Raw genomic sequence first — 18,006 nt, 5'->3', positions numbered from 1 at the left:
AGTATTACATTGGGGGCGGCCTAAGAGAGCCGAAGACAGTGTGTTAAATAGAGGGTGCGACTAAGGGCGCTAACCCTGAATATTATTTGATGGATGTGATAAATTGTGGATTATGATCGTGAATATTGTGTTATGAACATGATTTGTTGGTTGTTTGGATGACAAACTGTTAATCTGTTGTGTGTTATCACTGATTGGATAAATGTTATGAAATGTTGAGTTCCTGGTTGTGCATTGTGGGATATTTGATAAATGATGTTGATCTTGCTATGTTAGCATGCTTTCTTGCTGGGCCTCGGCTCACGGGTGCTACGTGGTGCAGGTAAAAGCAAGGGTAGGATGAATCAACCATGAGTTGGAGAGCTCTAGGGGCGAGATGTACATTGTCAGCTGCTCGGCCGCCACGGTCGAGGAATTGTACAGGGAAGGAAACCTAAAATGTATATTTTGCCATTAGAGTGGCTTGAGTTATTTGTAACTCTCGGAATTTATTGTAACTAAGACATCTAAACCCTGTTTTGAGTTTCCATGTATTAAACTGTCATTTTTAATGAAAATAGCCTGTTTGTGACCAAAATCTTTTATTCCTAATCCGTTGATGACATTGAATTCACACTTTGTTTAAATGACTTGATTAGCAAGTCTTGCACTATTTTAACACACAGTGTAACGGTCTTGGTTATCCAGGGCGTTACAGACTCGACCAACAATTTGTGGTTACAATTTTGGTCGTATGTTGTACGCCGGTGAGATGGTGGAGTCACCTAAACTGGCAACATTGCTTCATACCCATACGCGAGTGCAAATGGGGTATCACCAGTTGCTGTTTGTTTGGAAGTCCTGTATGACTAGAGTACTTTAGGCAGTCTCTCAGGCCAGTTTCGTTTAGCTTCTTCTAGACGCTTCTTCAGAGTCTATTTGAGAGTATTGTTAACAACTTCTACTTGCCTATTTTCCTGAGGGTGTGAGATTGCTGCAAAACCTTTTGTGATGCCGTGTGTAGCATAGAAATCAGTGAACATTTGGCTGTCAAACTGGGTGCCATTGTCGGAAATTATCTTCTGAAGTAGACGAAACCTACAGATTATATTTCTCACTACAAAGTCCAATACATTTTTTGAAGTAATGGTTGCCAGTGGCTCGGCCTCCGTCCACTTGGTAAAATAATCTACTGCTACCACTGCATATTGTACTCCTCATTTCCCTTTGGCAATCGACCAATAAGGTCAATTCCCCAAATGGCAAAGGGCCATGGACTTTGCATTTGAGTGAGCTTGTTTGGGGCTGCTCGGGGTATCTTGGAAAATCTCTAGCACTTATCACACCTTCGAACATATACAAAGGCATCTTCGTTCATAGTTGACCAGAAGTAGCCTTGCCTTAAAATCTTCTTAGACAGACTTTGCTGCCTGCATGGTTCCCACAAAAACCCTCAAGTACCTCCTTTCGGGAGCCCTCCTGATTCTGTTTGGTTGACACACCTGAGCAATGGCATGGAAAACCCCCTTCTTAACATTAACCGCCGAGGATTAGGTACCGAGCAGCTTTCCTCATCAGTTTCTTGGATTCATTGCGATTGCTAGGTAGGACTCCGTATTCTAGATAAGCTGTAATCGAGGTCATCCAAGATAGAGTATTGTCTATTAGAAGGACTAGCTCTGGCAGGTTGATACTTGATTCAACTAGGTATTCAATAGAAACCAAGTTGGCTTTGTCCACCACATCACTGCTGGCTAGTCTGGCCAGCACATTTGCTGTGGCATTTTGTTCTCTTGGTATCTGTTGGAAGTTGTACTTCTTGAGCTGAGCGAGCAGGTCTTTGATCTTATCAAAATAGGCCATCATTTTTTCTCCCCGAGCAGTGTATTAACCGAGGACTTGATTGACAACCAATTGTGAATCGCTATATATTTCCAGGAATTCAGCCTTTACTTCCTTAGCTAATCTCAGGCCTGCAATTAAAGCTTTGTACTCCGCCTCGTTATTAGATGTCTTAAATCCAAAACAAAGTGCACAATGGATGCGTTGCCCTTCAAGAGTGATTAGTGTGAGACCAATCCCAGACAGCTGGTCGGTAGATGAGCCATCGACATACAACTTTCAGACTTAGGGTTCTTCTTTGGGATGAACAGTGCTGGATGTTGGGTCCTTTGTATTCTACCCAGCGTCTGTACTGAGCGATGATCCAGACTCTGATGACTGCTTGGTCATTTCTTCATCTGTTCCTGGGAATCTGGTACATTCAGCTACAAAATCTAGAAGAGCCTGTCCTTTAATTGTTGTTCGGAGCTGATAGCTAATTTCATACAGCCCGAGCTCTATAGACTATTTGAGTAACCGACCATAGGTGTCCGACTTCTGCAGGACTTGGCACAATGGTTTGTTGGTAAGAACCTTTATGGGATGAGCTTGGAAGTATGGACGAAGCTTTCTGGAAGACAGGAGCAAGCAGTAAGTTAATTTTTCAATTAGGGGATACTTGCTCTTGGCTTCGATTAGTCTATTATTGACATAGTAGACTAGATATTGAACCTTGTTTTCTTCTCTGACCATGACTGTACTGATAGCGTGTTGAGTTACTGCTAGGTATATGCACAGTTCTTCGCCCTCCAGAGGTTTTGAATGGATCGGGGGTCATGCCAGATGCTGCTTTAGAGCTTGGAAGGCTTGTTCGCACTCCTTGGTCCATTCAAATTTCTTGGTGCCTCTGAGGATATTGAAAAACAGAACACACCTATCAATGAATTTGGACATGAATCTGCTAAGTGCTGCTATGCGTCTTGTTAGGCTCTGCACATCCTTGATTCTAGCTGGTGAGGGCATGTCCAACAGTGCCTTTATCTTTTCGGGGTTTGCTTCAATTCCTCTGGAACTATGAATCCCAGGAATTTCCCCGACCCTACACAAAAAGAGCACTTCAGGGGGTTCAACTTCATTCAATATTGCCTCAAGATGTTGAAACATTCCTTCAAGTTCTCAACGTGCCCCCCAGCATTTTTGGATTTCACCAACATATCATCCATGTAAACCTCCATGTTATTTCCTATTTGATCTTTGAACATACGGTTTACTAGTCGCTGATACGTGGCTCCAGCATTTTTTAGGCCGAAAGGCATAACTCTATAGCAGTACAGCCCCATATTTGTGCAGAAGCTGGTGTACTCCTGGTCGGGTGGATGCATACTTATCTGGTTGTACCTCGAGTAGGCATCCATAAAGGTTAAGATCTCGTGGTCAGCTGTAGCGTCCACCAACTGGTCAATTCTTAGAAGCGGGAATCAGTCATTTGGGCATGCCTGATTTAGGTCTGTGAAATCTATGCACACCCTCCACTTTTTATTAGGCTTCGGTACCAATACGGGATTGGACACCCACACTGGGCAGAAGGCTTCCCTAATGGAGTTTTTATTTCGAAGCTTCTCCACCTTCTCCTTCAACACTTTTTCCCTCGTTGGATCCAGTAACCTCATTTTCTGCTGTATGGGTTTGAAGTTTTCAATATTGATGTTGAGGACGTGGCTTATAATAGTTGGGCAGATTCCCACCATGTCATCATGAGACCATGCGAATATATCTTGGTTGTTCCATAGGAACTGTATCAAGGAAGATCTTATGTTCCCAGACAACCCTTTCCCTATCTTGACAACCCTGGTCAAGTGTTTTGGGTCAAGTAGGACCTCTTCTAATTCTTCGAATGGACCCACCCCTGTATCGATATCCCCAAAATGAGGATCTATATCCTCCCCCCCGTTTTGGGCTGCATCCTATTTCTGGTGACTAGGTCCTGCAGGCTGTGCGGTGAAAATTGTTTTCCCTACCTTTTTTACTGATGAATTATAACATTCTCTAGCCACCATTTGGCCTTGAGACATCCTATTCCTACCCAGGTTGGGAATTTGATGAGCATATGAAAGATTGAAGTGACTGCTCGGAGGTCATATAGGGCTAGTCGACCTATCATGGCATTGTACGACAAAGGGATCTCGATTACTACGAATAAGGCCATTATAGTAGTTTCTTGCATGGTTCTAGATCTCTGATGCTCAAATTCATCCTCTCTAGGGTGCTCTTGAACAAGAAGTTGGCAGATGACCCATGGTCAATCATCATTCAAACCACAATCATATTAGTGATCTGTATTTCTACCACCAATGGATCGTTATGTGGATGATGTACGTGACTTGCGTCTTCCTTGCTAAATGTGATGGGCTCACACTCGTAACGAGGTTGTTTGGGAGTATGCTCTTGGAAAGCCAACACATCGTCCTCTTGCTCATGCCTTGGAGTTTCCGACCAAATGCGGTCCGCCGCAGATCATATCTAGTCGTCCAACAACTGGTGGTGGTAGAAGGGGTTGATTGCTTTGCTACTGTTAAGACTGTTGCTAAGGAGCCTATTGAGGATGCTGGTCGGCAGTCGACCTATACCTCTTCATATGAGCATTGTTTTGTCAAACGAGGAATTATGTCTCCTCCTTTAGGTGGTTACATTCATTGGTTTCATGACCATAGTCATTGTGAAACCGACAGAACTTGGTCATATCCCGTCTATTAACATCCTTCTTCATTGGTGGAGGTCTTCTGTATGGTACGGCAGCCTGTGTGGCATTAAAAGCATCTGCCTGGGTCTCTAACATGATGGAGTAAGTAATAAATTTGGGCACATACTCTAGCAGTTTCGGCGGCTCGGAGGTCTTGGGCTTCTTACTGGTCATTCTAGTTACCGTTACTCCCAGCCCCATTACTGTGTTTTCCATTCTTAGCCCCATTCTTACCTCCCTTTGCAGACTTGGTGATATTCCCGGCATCTGTTTTCCCTAGGTTAGCAACTATCTGAGTTAGATTATCCACCTTTTGCTCGGCTTCTTCAAACTTAATGAATTCTTCTGCCCGATCGAGGAACTCCTGGGTGGTACGTGCAGACTTCCTTTTCAAACTACTCCATAATAGACTCTTTACTTTGACTCCCGAATTGATGGCTATCAATTTGCCATCATTAGTAAGGGAATTCACCCTGGTCGCTTCCCGCATAAAACGTTGAATGTAGTCCTTCAAAGGTTAATTATCTCTTTGCCTTATGTCCACCAGGTCATTCGGATCAGCGGGGAGGGGCATTGATGAGGAGAATTGGGAATAGAATGTGCATACAAATCCATCTCATGATGTAGTCGACACCGACTGTAGTTTGAAGAACCATTGCTGGGCGATTTCTGATAGAGTGGCTGGGAAGATCCTGCACTTGGCGTCATCCCGAACTCCCTGTAAGTCAGTCTATAGTTCAAAGTTGTGAACATGAGATATTGGGTCCTCCAGTTCAGTGTACATCTTCCATGTCGGCATTTTAAATTTAACAGGTATGGGCAGCTGATTAATACAGTCTGAAAATGGGGAACCTCGCTGTCTTTCCATTTCAATATCTGTTAACTTGGGGGCTGTCAAGTCCCTTACCAGTCAGGTTAATAGATCCAGCTAGGCCTGGATGTTAGGGTCTACAGCTGCCTGGGGCTGTGCTGCATTGTGGACCTCATCCATTCTCGGGTCCCGAACAAGCTCAGGCAGAGCTATGTTGTGTGAATCCCGATTTTCCCTACTGCGATTAAAAGCATCTCGAAGGTCTTCACCTCCCATGGGTCTCATTCGGTTGAAAACAGAGTTTGGTCGAGGCCTGCCCCCAACATTCTGGCTGTCTGCTCAACTTGGTACTTGAGGTACTCCCTGAAACCCTCCACCTCGGGGTGGTTGGTTATTCAGGATATCCTACCCTTGTGGGACAAACGGTCCTTCGGGCTGGTTACCTCTCTGACCTTGATCATGCGGCTGGAGAACTTGGCTCGTGGCCTCATCATGATCATACCCATCAACATAATGGGGTCTGTATGCACTACTAACTTCCGGCTCATCTCTTCGGGATCTTGGTTGGTATTCTTGATGCTGTCTGCACCGACTAGGTTGTTGCTGGTAGTTTTGGGGCTGACCACTTCTATTATGCACTGGAGCTCGTGAGTTACTGTCCCGTCCTGCAGCACCAGTATTCCTGTCATGACCACTGCCCTGAGATCTTGGTCGAAAGTTTCCGGCATGGTCTTGTCCCATGCCACGCCTTGGCAGGACCTGTTCATCAGCTGGTAAGGGTTGCCTATTGTTATTGACTTAGGCGCCCCGACCAGACCTATGACTCCTAGCAGAACCTTGATTCCCATTCTGAGGTTGAGTCTCTGGTCCTTGCATGACAACCTCAACGAAACCAAAAACAAGAGGACGCTATTGGTTCTGGGTAGTAGTTCCAACTGTAGTTCCCATACCCTGAGTCTGCTGCTGCTGTTGTATATAATTGTGGATGGATTCAGTGGCCTCCCTAGTCTGGCGCTCCATGTCCTCCTGACGAGCCTGCAGTTCCCGAGCATGTCGATCCATCTATTCTTGGAAGTCTCTCCTTTGTTTTTCGAAAGCCTCATTAAGGGCCTCCTGAGCAGTAGCTCGCCCCTGGTTCATGGTGGCAAGCTGATCTTGCATCTGCCCCAAGACTTCCATTATCTGATCAATCTTAGGGTAAAGTCCTTCAATATCTACATGGAACTCATACTGTCTAGGACCTCCAGTCATGGGTCCTGGCTAGTCAGTACCCAATGCAGCAACTCCTCCTGAAGTCCCTGCATGGATGATTCCAACAGAGGCAGTAGCTCCGCATCCTTGTGCAGTGGGCCCAATGGTTTGCCCCCCGACACCAGATGGATTCCTAGGTGGCAAATCACTTCGCTTCCCATTGAAATTGCTCATTGATGGGACTTGGTGAGAGACTTCAGCCTCAGGCTCTGGAGGCTCTTGGCTTGACCTTTTGGTTGATACGACCATCCTTATAGCACTGGAATCTGAATATGATTGTCTTAGGCTCTCAATGAAAACACCAAAATGTTTACTGGGTTTTTATTCAACTAACACAGAGTCAAAAATTAATTAGAGAGCTTTCAATTAGACAATCAGTGAACCATAAATAAGCCAAGAACTTGATAACTATTAGAAATAAATAATAAAGAACACCAAGATTTATAGAGGTTCGACCCCAAGAATTGGTAATGACCTACTTCCTCTTAGATTTTTATTGATCTTAAAGGTTAACACAAGATGACCAGTGAATACAGGTAGATTTCTAGGTGTAAATAACAATACAGAATGACAGAATCGCTGCTAATTACCAAGCCAGGCTACTCGGTATATTTTTGATGTTGGTCGGTAGGCTATTTTCGTGAACCCCCTCCATTGTGGTGGAGGGTTTGTATTTATACTGTCCCTATCGCCCAAGGGTTGCGCTTGAGCATAACTGATGGGGAAATATCCCTTTCTTCTCGTAGGTAGTTATAATCCTATTTGTTAGGAGGTTTGACCGAGTCTTTAGGGCTGTTAGGCGCTCTTTGCGGGTGGTTGGGCGATTCTTGCGGAGTTCTAAAGGAGAGTGTAACTACTTTCATATGAGCAGGTACGTCTCTTCGTCATACCAACCAGCTGCTCTCCTGGCAAGCGTATCGAGCAGTGGGTATTATTCATTTGTCAAGTGTATTCCGACCACTCTGCCTGTCATACTGACCAAAAAGTTTTCTGGTGGTCCTGCTGAGTAGCTGAGCCTTTGGAGATAGTATGTTGAGTAGTAGCTTGTTGTATACCCTGCAGGTATACACTAACCAACCTGCCGGGGGGTGTACCCAGTCTGCTCTGCGTATCCAATTTTGGTGCCACGTCATACATGTAAATTTTTGGGGTAACAATCACCATATCTGTAACGCCCCAAACTCCAGGGACCGTTACAGTGTGCCTTGTAAACAGTGCTAAACTCGCTAATCGAGTCATTTGGCCAAAATCGTGAACTAAGTATGATTAGCGGTTTAGGGATTAAAAACTTTGGTTAGGATGTAACGTTTCACTAGAACGTTTAATTTATACATTGGGATCCCAAAAAATAAAGTTTCAGAGTTTATTACAGAAAATATTTACAACAGGCCGTTCTAAGCGGCAAAACAGGGTTCAACCCTAGTTCCACTTTAAAACCTCGGCCGTGGCGGACGAGCAGCTGCATATGTACACGTCATCACCTAAGCTCTCCAACTCAAGGATGGTCCAGCTTCCTCTTGCCTTTACCTGCACCACGTAGCACCCGTGAGCCGAAGCCCAGCAAGAAAACACAGAATAACATGATATAATATCAACAATAACCATAGTAACCATTCAGGACTATCAGTCCAAGCAAATAGGTGACAAATAGCCAAAAGTCACAATAATGAGCATCGCTCCTTCTAGCCATGTGACGATAGGGTCACCAGGGCTTAACTGATAAGTGATCTTTTCATAAGTTTGATTAGGACAGGTGCATGGTGATTTGTCACCAACATAACCTTCCTCACGACTCTAGAGTCGAAACTATGGACAACGTCCCTTAGCCATGTGACAAACAGTCACCGGGGTCATATACCTTGGCTATAGTCATCTGGTCGTAGACCAGGCAAGCGCTTATAGTTCTCATTGACCTTCCGGTCGGTCCAGCATTAATACCCCATATGAGTCATTCAATGCCGACCTTGATTGGATCCAATCTTTATTTGGCCCGGCGTTCACAACGCACTGCCATTTCTGACCCTTGGATCGGTGAAACACGACCAGTGCTCAGCCCGTGGTGAACTTAACTAATAAGTCACAGCTTCACCGACGGATCTGACACCTTTGTCGATTCTGACTAATAAGTCAGCGCCATACACAGGTAAGCCATGCCACCAAACATATATCACATGTCTATTATCCATAAACAAGGTATTCAGCATGCTTACTTAACAGGTGTTAGTACCATTAGGACTATGCATGAACACAGAGGTTCAAGCTCTGAACAATATCATACCCAGTATACAAAGCATGTCTTAATCACATGTTTCTAGTGCATCATATGCAATATATCCTGCAATCAACGTGCATCAATACCAGCCATGCATGCCACGCTTAATAACCAACCAACATGCATCAAGAATAGCCATGCATGTCATATTCAATAATCAACCAACATGCATCATAATAGCCATGCATGTCACACATACACAGGGTGCAGTTTTCTTAACTCAAAGTCGAGCTAGAACGATCAAAAGAATGACCCTTGAGAACGATCAACTTCTAGTCCATTAGTGGTCACCTAGTCATAACCAAATATAAAACCTCATCAAAATGAGTAATTAAATACTTCCAAACCCAACCCAAGCCTCCGGAATATCAAATCCCACTCAGCTAGGTAGTAGGATCGATCCTAGGCCCTTAGAGTTAAGTTCCCATCACAAAAACCACCATTTAGTATTTTTTTTTCCCTTAAGGGCCGCGGCCCTACATGGACCATGCCGCGGCGCCCCCCCCCCCCCCCCCCCCAGACAGAGCCTCCACCATCTTCTTCAAGCTAGGGCCGCGGCGCCCAAGAACAGGGCCGCGGCCCAACTTCGCACCAGCCATTTTTCTTCGTTTTTCCACTTCTAAAACCTTCCAAAAACCCATCTAAACATCTCCAAATCATCAAATAAATATTACCAAACTTCTCAATGGTCCAAAACCACCAAAACCTGAAGCTCAAACCAACCAAAAACTCAAAAATTCACAAAGTCCAATCCTAAGCTTAAAAACTTAAGAAACTCAAAAAAACAGAGCACACCTTAAATTCATAACTAGAACTCACCTCAAACACGGTTTTGAATCCCCTTTAATGGCTGTGACAAGTTCCCTAGCTTCCCCCTTTGATCTCCAAGCTTAACTCCTCAAGGTGGCTCTCAAAATTCAAAGAAAAGGATGAAGGAAAGTTTGTACGGGAGAGAAAGGATGAAAGGATGAGGTTAGGCTCTGTTTTGCTCTGTTTCTACAGCCTTCCAAACCCCCAAAATCTGATATAAATCCTTAAGGTCAAAAGACCATAATGCCCCTAGACCAATTTAAAAGCTTCTAAACACTCCCAAGGGTAAATTCGTCATTTCTAACCTATACCGTTAATTATAATTAACGCTCACCAATTCCCGCTAATCTCAACATTCCCAAATACCAATAAATCATATCCCATTACCCTTTAATTCCCGGTAATTCTCTAATCATTAAATTCACCCCAAGACTCACCCCGAGCCCCGAACTTAACCCCGTTATGACTAGACCGAACACTTACATCTCATGATCGTCTCATGTCGATAGCTCGAACCAATCCACCTTATAGTGTGGCTATATTAATTAATCACAATCATGCACCCAAAATATACAATTACGCCCACAGTGGCCAAATTACCAAATTACCCACATAATTAACATATGTGCCCATATGCATGCATTCACCATCATATAACAATATAATTCACGTAATCATGCATATAATCATTAAATACTATAATAAATCAATTATGGCCCTCCCGGCCACCTAATCAAGGTCCTAAACCTTATTAGGAAATTTGGGGCATTACAATATCAATCTTTCTCAATTATCGAAACACCTCATATCACATAATCAGGCAACACGTACACATCCATAGAGTCTGTATCTTAATAATATCTAAGAGTACATAAGTCATGTAGTTTATATGCATCCATATAATAAAACACATAATCAAGTAAATCACGTATGGTGAGATTTACTTACCTTAGGTCCTTAGATATATAAGATTGTTCAGCAAGAGCTATCAACCAATATTTTTCCCATAGCCTTTAATCCTATCCAAGGATCGTAATTGAGTTAATCACTAACTCACCAAATTATGCACTTTAAAAATCTAGTGCATACTAAGGGTGACAAAATTTACAAAATGATAATATTAGTTATCATCTAATAATGGCCCTGACTTCAAAGTCGTAACCATTTAATAAACACAATCACAGAAACCTTTATTATTATTAGTATTGACCCAAGTTATACTAATATTCATATTGATAAAACAATAATACAACAACTCACGTAAAATATCAAAGCCGTATAAGTATAGCTGATTTAAAATAGAGTCCTTAGTTTTGGATAATCTCTCTATGCCCATAACCCATTAACTTAATTCAAGTGGTTAGAACAACAAATAGCTTAAATCTCAAACTTCTAAGCCCTGAATTGATTTGTTTGGAAACCATTAATTTATTCTTCAAATATCAATGAATCAAAATAGATTATTATAATCTCTTACGTTTATTATAAAAATTTGAGTAATCAATTAAGTTGTGATAATAATATCGTGTTGGGAATACATTTTACAAGATCATAAATATTTTCATGTATGTTTCATCTATTAAACAAATTAACATATAAAATAACCTAGAAACATGTTTCCAATGAATTTCATTAAGTAAATCAAATAATAGAGTTTAAGAATTTTACTTTTACGCAGCGGATATTGAGACTTCTTCCTTCACTCTCTCTAACCATTGTTTCTTTCTGTCGCAAAATAATGACAAGAGACTAAACAAGATCTTTAAACTACGCACTCTTCCACAATTTCCTTTGATCACCTAGACTAGAGTAGGCAATTCTCAACACATGAAACAGAAAAATTATAGAGAAGAAGAGAGACTACAATAGGTCTCTTGAGCCTATGTTTTTGTTTTTTTCACTTCTTTCAGATCCCAAAATCCTACACTCAAGTACCTATTTATAGCAACACTTTAAGGTTAATTCAGTTTAATTAATTTATTAAAATAATAGCTTAAAAATCTCTATATGGCTGAATTTTAGATATTTTGCCAAGCCTTGGGATTTTTTTATTTTTAAATTCAAAGCATAAAAATCTTTAAATTCAAATACTATTATTTTCTATAATTATATAATAAAACAAATCTATTATTAATTAATTAAATAAATATAATATAAACTGATTTCGTTTAAAAAACCTCATAAAGTTTTAATAAGTTTTTATTAAAACTTTATATACAAATATATAATTATAATTATATTTAAAAATTAATTAATTAATTGATTAAATCATTTATTCAAATTAACTAATTATAATGTGAACCTTGATTTAATACTATTTATCAATTTGACACCAATTTTTCATAATTAATAAATTTGCTCAAGTATCTCTTTTCTTCTCTAAAATCCACATCTTAGTAAAATTGTCTAAAATTGACACAAAACAATTTTGACAATCCTAATTGATAATTAAATTAATTAATCGAGACTATCTAGATAATTTAATCAAAGACATTGTGAGGCCCATGGACCCATGAATTCAAGCTCCAATAAGTTACCGTAAAATTAATTTTACTACCTTATTAATTCTTGGCGACTCTACTAAAGACTCGGAATTGCACTCTTGAACTCATAGAACGCTTTACACTTAAAATAAATACATTATCCATTGTTACAACCATAATTTGTCATTCAATCTTCTATAGATGATCTACAACTGAGTCGGGTACAAATTACCGTTTTACCCGTCATTGTATTTTATCCTTAAATACCACTAAGTTTATTGTAAATGATATTTTCGTGAACTTTAATCACAGAAATGAGTACTCGATCATTTAACTTGTTGAACCAAGCTATAAGGTGATAATTATTTTCACTTCTTGCTAGAAGATATAGATGTTCATATCTATAATTAACACTCCCACTCAATTATACTATCAAGTCCCCAAGATGTAAGTATGGGCTGGTTCGTAGGGTAATCTAGTAACGAACAAATCAAAGGACTTGAATAATACAATCAGTTAGAATACTAACCATTCAGAATTGAGATTGAATTGACCTATGGTCAACTTTATGATATGACTATATTAGATAATAACGGTACATTTACTTATCTTTCTAAAGTCAATATCGGTCCAGTCCGATGTAACAAATACATCCGATCTTATCTACTTTGCTAATGTTCTGGAAAGAACATAACACTATAATGCGTAAGTAGACCATATCGTAGATTGGCAAGTCAGTTTAAATCCTATGCACAGACTATTCTTAGGACTAACTTATTTTTGAACATATACTCATATTTATATTCTACTGTGATTACGTCACTATAAATATGATTAGCTATATGATCTGGACTTAATAGAAGTTTATATTAAACAAATAATCATGAAAATAAATACATGTAAGCAAAGTGATTAACCAAGTCAAAAAATAATTTTTATTCTTTTATAGATAACAAAATGAGATTACAAAGAAATTGAGTTTTAATTAGGGCATAAAACCCCAACATATCGTTCATTGGTTTCCTCTACAAAAATTATTGTCATTAATATAGTCCAAGACCTTAAGTTTAAAAATACTAGAATTAAACAATTTAAAATCCATTTGTTTCTTTCTTTGCAATCCACCAAAAATCATGAGTTAACTATTTTCCTTTCTATAAAAATTCCAATTTCATTATCAACATCACATTGGTCAATTCATAATAACACATTAATTAAACATAAGCAATTATTAATAACAATAATTATACTCAAAATATCGATTTTTCTTTTCAAAATCCCCTTATACAAAAAAAAAAAAAAATCTATCTAGATGCTAATTTATGTTCAATTATGTAATTAACTTTTAAAATTGTCCTCTCAGGTTCTAAATGATTTCTATCAAAGTGCTTGAGTCTTTATGTAACGACCCAAAATCGCTAATAAGGCTTAAGGGCCTTGATTAGTGTGCCAGGAGGGCATGTTGGGATTTATGTGTGATTTTATGAGTTAAATGCATGATTATGATTTAAAGCATGTTATATGACTAATTGAACATTCGAGATGCATGACTACGTGGTTAGTATGCATGTTAGGTGAAATAAATATGCATGTGGACCCCGTTTGCATGATAGGGGTAAATTGGTAATTTTAGCCCGCTGAGGGCATATATGTGATAATTGTATTCTGTGAATTGTACCACGTGAGTGCGGTGTTATTATTGTGATGCACGTGCCGAGACGGTCCTAGAGAGAAAATTAACTTAAGAGTCACAACAGGATTTCTATACCCGGCTCGGGAGGAGCCTAGGGGTACCTCGGGAATTTTATGGCTAAGTTGAGATTTAGCGGGTAATGGTTATTGGTGATTGAGTAACCTGGGTAACCATTAGTTACTGCTGTGAGTAGCAAGTTTAGTTGGAAAATGGTAGAATTGAAATATTAGTGAAAGGACTAGAGTGCCCTTGAGGACTTAGTTGGGAAAGGATTATTTGGAGGGGTAGCATGGTCATTTGGCAAGGGGTTTAGACAATTTTCAGCTGGGATTATAGGGTACACGGTTTGGGCATTTGGGTTATTTGATGGCTTTGTTAAAAATAAAGAGAAGGAAAGTTAGGGCAATGAGAAGAAGAAGAAGAAGAGAAAAAGGGGCTGAAGTGGGAGTTTAGGAGGAGATCAAGGAGGCTTTTGGGTGAATTTTCTACTTAAGGTAAGGATTTTATGCATATTTAAGAGTTGTTTCTGTTTTGATTTGTGAAATTTAAAGCTTGAGTTAAGTTTTTAAAGTTTTAGTTTGAAGTTGCTGAAATTTGCAATGTAAGGGTGGATTGTTGGGTATGTTTGTGTTTTGAGCTTGAATCTAGAGTTTATGGGTTGTTAGATGGTTTATTTGATGTTTTAAATTGATCTTGGGGTTTAGGTATTTGTTTGGGATGATTTGGAGAGGTTTAGTTCGGGAAAAACGCAAGAGAAAACCCAGAATTCTGGGTTCACGAAGGAGCGCCGCGACCCTGTTCTTGGGCGCCGCGGCGCGAGGCTATTTCCAGGAAGGGTCAGGCTTCTGACTTGCTGGGCGCCGCGGCCCTCTAGGGCAGCGCCGCGGCGCTAGGCTATTTTCAGGATGGGAAATTTCGCAATTTTGAGCCTTTGCTCCGAGGGTTCGGGGGATGTTTCCGATGAATTGTTTTAGGAATTTGGGAGTCCCGAGAGTGTGGGATTGGTCTCGGGAAGTGGTTTTGAATTGATTAGTATTAAAGGATATTTTATGTGTGTTGTGACTAGGCTATTGGAGAGGCTCGTGCTAGAGGACCGTGCTCGTGACTTTGGTGCATTGTGAAGCTCGGGATACAGGTAAGAAAACTATAACACCCGTAGGATGGGGCATGGGCCCATAGTGTGATTGCGGGGCACGGCCCTATATTGCATGTTGCATGATGAGATGATTGCAGGGCACGGCCCTATATTGCATTACATGTTAGGGTGCAGATTTAAATGAATTGATATTTGTTTGAATGTTATTTTGAGATATACTATATGTGTGATTATAGTGAAATGAACGGCTATGGCCGAGGGCGGCAAGGCCGAGAACGGTAGCGGGGCCAGAAGTAACACTTAGCACACGGGATGCTTATAGTCAGGGTAGGACCCAGAGGATACATGTGAGATCCTTACAGTAAGGACCGAGACCCCAAGCTTTGGTAAGGCTTCTGGGGCGGCATGGCCGTGTTTGCTTAGTCTAATGGTTGACTTGTTTATCTGTGGATTATCTGATATGATAAACTGTATAAATTGCATATGTTATGTTCTGCATGAGTTTTCTTGCTGGGCTTCGGCTCACGGGTGCTCTGTGTTGCAGGTAAGGGCAAAGACTGAGTCAACCAACCATGAGTATGGAGAGCGTGAAGCGACGCGTACATGTTTGGCCTGCCCGACTGCTTTGGTTGGGGGTTTATTTGAGAAATGGCTGTAATAATCTATGATTTTATAATTTATCAACTGTAAACTTATTTCAAGATGTAAATAGTTTTCAAACCTTATTTTGGGATCCCAAATGCTTAATACTAGAAGTTTTTAATGAAACGACGCATTTTCAAAGATTACAGCCTTAACTTTTTATTAGTCACACTTTTGTTTTAAAAACCTCGGTTAGCGAGTTCATTGCACTGTTTTGTCTTAAAACTCACTTGGTAACGGCTCTAAGGAAGTAGGGCGTTACACTTTAAACTATTAGCTTTTGAGAATTAACTGCCTAAATTTATAACTCTCAATTAACAAATTTCTTTTTTTTTTTTTTGGTAAAGAATATGACTTAGCTTTAAATTTATGTCAGGGATTTCAAAAATCACAATTTACCTTTTGATAATGATTTTTATAAAAATTAACTTGGCACGAGTCCATAAACTTCTAGAAAAATGGGCAGCACAGCAGCTGTAAATCAAACATCCCCAAAATTTTAAAACTTGCAAACAAGGCATATAACAGTCCCAGAGTATTCCAATAACATCACAGTACGCTAATTAACTCATAACATATTATCAACATACATGATTGCATTTAATTTCTTAAATCATAATTAATTTCTAAAACTCAAAACAATTAAAATTAGGCTTAGAAATTATACCAACAAGTTTGGGACTCGACACGAGTTGAGTGTTGCTTTGTGGAGCTCGAAAAAAGGCTCTGAAGTCCCTGAGGGGGTCGCCGACCGTGACTCACGGCAGAGATCCGCCGACAACAGCGGTGCCATCACTCAACGATGGTGGTTCGGGAAACTAACCACTGGGTTTTGAAGCCCATGCCATGGGAAATGTTGTGGTGGTGGTGTTTTAGCATGGAATGGCTTAGAAAAACTCGGATCTAAGCTTGAAAGTTCAGAAATCTCCATGGATTCTGGTGAAGGTCGAATTCAAACTCCAGTGACCATTGAGTCTGATCCTTTATTGGGTTTTGAAGCCTGCAATGTAAGGAGCATGATGGTGGGGTCGCTTGGCCAACAGAGGCTCGAGGTGGCCAGATCGAAGATAAAACCATAACTGCGTCAAAACTTTGAGCGACTGTTTGGGAGGCTTAATCGGCGAGTGAGGTACGGTGGCCCATGTGGCCGATAGTTTAGTGGCCTTTGAATCTTCTAGTCAGGCATGTGTAGCAATCGGAGGTCGGCAAGGTGGTCGTCGGAGCTCGGGAAGACGACTGACGTGAGAGAAAAAGAGAGAAACGGGAGAGAGAGAGGGAATCCGAGAAAGGAAAGAGAAAGAGAGATATTATGTTAAAAATTAAGGTTTTTCGTTTTATTTAAAATCTAATTTTAATATATAACTTATTTATTTAATTATTATCTATTTTATTAATTAATTCTTTTATCAATTTAACCCTTAATTGCTAAATAAAACACTTTAAAATTGGACTAATATTTATCTTGCTTATTTTTAATCCCAAAATATAATTAGATGACATTTTATATCAATTTATCACAATTAGTTAATAAAATTCTCTTTTTATTGAAATAAAAATATTTACATTATTTCCCTAAATACCATAATCATTGAGTAATCAAAATTTCTTTTATTTTAAATATCATAATTTAAAATGTAAATCTTCAAACATTGGTAAATCCCACTTATCAATTTAAAGATTTCTTATTATTTATTTCCCAATAAATAATAATTCAAATTAAAAGTCAAAACTCTTTAAATTCACATTATTTTCCATTTCTAAATTTTAATATCATTTATTAACCATTCCAAAGAATAAAACATAATTTGAGACATAAATATTCGTTTATTATCTCAATATATAATTAAATCAATAGTGATTTAGTTTTTCATAATTTTCAAATTATATCCCTTTTTAATTTAGTATTATTTTTCCCTTAAAATTCTCATGGTATAATTTGCGAGATGTTACAATATACACCTCTTACAAGAATTTTTTCCTCGAAATTAAAATACAACGTGAATGTACGGAAATTACTACTATCTGACACTTATTTTAGAAATAAGCACATCCCATACGATAAAATATTCCACACAGGAATTCATCCTGTAATCTATATCAAAAAATAGATTTCAAAATCATGAGCATGGCATGTCTCGAGCATGTCTTTTTGTAAAACATTTTTACTGTAAAAATACTTTGAGAGTTGTCAAAAATCATGTAAAAAGTGACCTTTTGGAAAAATGAAGGTCAAACTATTGAAATTTTGGACTTAGTGGTTAACGATTAACCATCATAACTAAGCTTATTCAATATATTTTAACTTTCAAAGCATTTTGTAAGTAAACATTTCAAACACATGCCATTGATGAGAGGTCGTGAGATAAGCTATCCATTAGGTACCAATCCAGAAAAGCCTGTCTCTCACT

At 39.5% G+C, this 18,006-nt stretch overlaps 1 protein-coding gene across 1 annotated transcript in view; it reads right to left on the bottom strand.

The window, feature by feature from the left end:
• LOC133832694 (uncharacterized) overlaps positions 1-11,718 on the bottom strand; it is a 45,240-nt gene extending 33,522 nt beyond the window's left edge. Inside the window, exons 1-2 of the mRNA XM_062263005.1 lie at positions 11,353-11,718; positions 10,633-10,703 (exon numbers count right to left, since the gene is read on the bottom strand). The gene's annotated coding sequence lies outside the window, so the exon portion shown is untranslated. The remainder of the gene's footprint in view (positions 1-10,632; positions 10,704-11,352) is intronic.
• Between the last annotated feature and the right edge of the window lie 6,288 nt (positions 11,719-18,006).

Source organism: Humulus lupulus, chromosome 4, assembly GCF_963169125.1.
Source record: "Humulus lupulus chromosome 4, drHumLupu1.1, whole genome shotgun sequence".
Classification (NCBI taxonomy): Eukaryota; Viridiplantae; Streptophyta; class Magnoliopsida; order Rosales; family Cannabaceae; genus Humulus; species Humulus lupulus.
This window is presented reverse-complemented; position numbering and strand designations above follow the sequence as displayed.